The sequence below is a fragment of the Canis aureus genome, chromosome 15 (genome assembly GCF_053574225.1).
Source record: "Canis aureus isolate CA01 chromosome 15, VMU_Caureus_v.1.0, whole genome shotgun sequence".
Lineage (NCBI taxonomy): Eukaryota > Metazoa > Chordata > Mammalia > Carnivora > Canidae > Canis > Canis aureus.
The window spans coordinates 38,285,430-38,289,160 of record NC_135625.1 but is presented as its reverse complement, the minus strand read 5'-3'; positions in this window follow the sequence as shown (position 1 = coordinate 38,289,160).

Here is a 3,731-nt window from a genome sequence, read left to right as displayed (position 1 = left end):
TGTTTTCCCATGTACAGAAGTTCATGTTTTTATGTAATCAAATTCAGGGTTTTTTTTCCTTTAGAATTTGTTCCACTTTTATTCTATAACAAAAGTACCCCTATAGTCTGAACTCTGATGTTCACCTGGAAAAGACTTCCTATGAAGAGCTAAAGAGGGGAAAATAATATTTTGCTGTATCAGTTACTACAAAGTTTATCAAGTCCCAGTGATTAAAAATAGATTGGCTTTGCAAAACAGGCATATATATATCGCCATGACAGAGTGGAAAATCATAATGTAGATCTTATATAAACATGTAATATGTAATTGAGAAAACATTGCATGTTAGCAAACAGGAAGCCTATTATTTCATGAATAGTGTCTGAAATATTGGCTATTATAGGTGAAATATCAAGATAGAATTTCATGTAACTGTGAGGTACATGTATGGCTATTTAACCCAATTTCAGACAGGCAGTTTTACTTAAAGTGTTAGATGCCGTTCTAGGTACTGAAGATACAACTGTGAAATAGACAAGGACTCTCCCTTATTTTAGCAGGAGGAACATGCATTAAATGAATGAATGAAAGAATAAATTAATAAAACATCTCACAATACAAGTTATTTGTGGGAAATAAACATGATGATGAGTTAGAAAAGAAACAGGTAGGAGGTAGAGCAACTTCTTCTTTTTTTTTTTTTTTAGATTTTATTTATTTATTCATGAGAGAGAGAGAGGCAGAGACACAGGCAGAGGGAGAAGCAGGCTCCATGCAAGGAGCCCGATGTGGGACTCGATCCCACGTCTCCAGGACCACGCCCTGGGCCAAAGGCAGGCGTCAAACCTCTGAGCCACCCAGGCACCCAGTAGACTGACTTCTGAGAAAGGTGGTCATAGAAAGCTCTACTAAGAAGGTGGAATGTGAGCAGAGGCTGCCAGAATCACCTCTTCAGGAAAAGAATGAGAAAGACTAGATGACAGCAATGAGGAGAATGGCATCTCTGGGATATCTTGATGGCCTGAGCACATGAGGTGCTGGGGTATTATTGCAGGAGGGAAGATTGGTGGCAGGGCACAGGCCCTAAGGAGTGAGGAGAACATTCCAGAATGAATGCTTGTTAATAGCTGTTTGATCCTGTGCCTGATGTGCTAATTGCAAGGGGATCTTAGAAAGGTAATATTTGAGCTTCTATAATGGGAGGTAGGCTCTACCTCTTTTTTTAGCTAATTTGAGGAAATTCCCAAATATTGAAAGGTGATTAAAATAATGGTCAGGAAAAAAAAAAGTGTTGTTACTGCTATATATAACTCTTTTTGTTGTCCAATACCAAGATACACCCTGGACTCCTACAGTTTCAAGATTTTAGTATTTCAGGAGGATAGCATTTCCACTAAAAGGCTAAACAGTAAGTGTATTAAATCTGAAGCTGTAACATGCACCCAGGTATTTTGGGCTTCTATAGCAACTGATTAAAGAGAAAGAAAAGAGGTTTGTTGCCTTCAGCCCAAGATGTGATCCTGGAGTCCTGGGATCGAGTCCCATATTGGGCTCCCTGCATGGAGCCTGCTTCTCCCTCTGCCTGTGTCTCTGCCTCTCTCTCTCTTTCTCTCTCTCTCTCACTGTGTGTGTGTGTGTGTGTGTGTGTGTGTGTGTGTCATGAATAAATGGATAAAATCTTAAAAAAAGAAAAAAGGAGGTTTGTGATATTAGAATATTGGTCAAGAAAATTGATTTGATTATCAAGAGAAGATAGGTTAGCTGCTACACGAGATGAAATTTTGTGTGAGGGTCATTATGTGTACAAAACTAAGAGAGGATCTTTTCACTTTGAACTCTTGAATCCTGTACTTGTGACTTCAGGAGGAAAGAGCTCCATTGTTGGTTGGTGGCGTAGAATGAATACCAAACCTATGTACAACACTCCTATCTTGTTTGGTGCTTTCTCCCAGATAACATTATGTCTGCTTTTTATAGCACTGGAAAACATTGAATCTTACTGAGCCATTCTACAGTTTTACAGAGCTAGCTGCTACTAGATGATGGATTGGATAGTAAGATCAGTAAATCCCATGGCCTTGTATTCTTTCACTGTAAAGTGAGTTCACTGAAAAGTGAGTTCCTTGGCTAAAAAACAATGTGCTGCGTAATATTACTCTATTTTCTAAAATATTATTGGAAATATTTCAGTTTGAAGTGTGAGGTGTATATGCATGTCTAAATTAACATTAATCTCTATACTTCAGGGGTGGTTACATAATATGTGAAGTGTGCTACTCAGTAATTTACACTTCAGAATATTTCACAGGTGATTGGTTAGTATGTGAAACCTTATTCCACAGTTCATACTGTCCTCAGAGGGGACTCCAGAAACTGTTTCACATATCATAGTTTGATTTGGCACCAGAGAGTTTATTAATTAACATAAATAATATTAAATTATGCCACCAGAGAAATGAATAGTGTCAATATATGTCAAACAGAAAGATTTGCATAGAAAAATCTACCATTACATGATTAATAGTCTGACAATCCCTGTAGGCTAATATTTTTTGAGCAGTTCCTTAGGTCTAGAACTCTTAAGTAGAGTTTCTGAGTTCCCAGTTTTATATATAATTCTTTGCTCTTATCAAACCAGACACATAGCCATCCAAATACTTGTTGTGACAAGATGAATCTTTCCTGCATGGGCTTGTGGGGTGCCTGAAGAGGAAGAGTGGAAAGGAGGGGAGTGAGGACTTCACCAAATTTGCAAGATTGATTATCTGCATGTTTTGATGCTGCTTGCTAATAACTATTGGTACCTGTGGCAAAATTTGGTACAGTGTTTGCTTTTAAGAAGAAAAATATAAACATATTATCTAATAATGACATTGCAGAGGAAATTATTATCTCCAACCATCACTAATCACTGGAGGCAACCAATATGTGCCCAAAAGACTCTGAATGGGTATATTGTCTTCATTCAGCGTTAACAGATTCTTTAGGGTGAATAGTGCTTTCAGTAGGGTCACAGATGGCCATGGTGGCAGGTATATGATGGTCAGGGATCAATTTTCTGGTTGTTCCCTGACTGGTTTCACTGGTATACAGAAATGAATTGCTTTATATTAACTCTGGTCTTCTTATAGATGGTGGCTACTGCCAAGTAACTCAACATAGGACATTTGTCAATGCACTACTGCCTTCCATAAAGTACTGAATCCCAGACCCCAAACCAATAAGATTCACAACATCTTAGAGGGGCCAAATGAAGCTGTCCTTTCTCTGAGTCTTCTGGGTGCTGGAACCATATGGTAATCTGAAGAGAAATACAGAGAATACCTTCATCCCTGGTTCTGTGATGACTTTCTACTTGGAAGCTCTTTGGGTTCAGGGCCTTACATGCTTTATCAAGGAAACAGTTGTTTATCCTGTAGTTTTAGCATCATTGTCCACAAGAACCACTGCAGTTCAAGAGACCCTGAGAGTGGTAGCCAATGTTCCATTACCTTATTATACCCAGTATCCCTTTATAGCCAGAAACAAAATGCCATGTGTATAAACTCACACAAATAGACACTTCAAAGAGAAATAAGTCTGTGTGTTTGGGTGTATGTGTGGGGAGAAAAGTGTTACTGAGACTCCCTGCCAGGCTGTCTTTAGGATAAGGTCATATTATACTAATGTAAAACACAGCAAAAAATATATATATTTGGCAAAAATTAGTCATTATTCAATCTGTGACAATTTCTTTGTTGTGCTTAAAG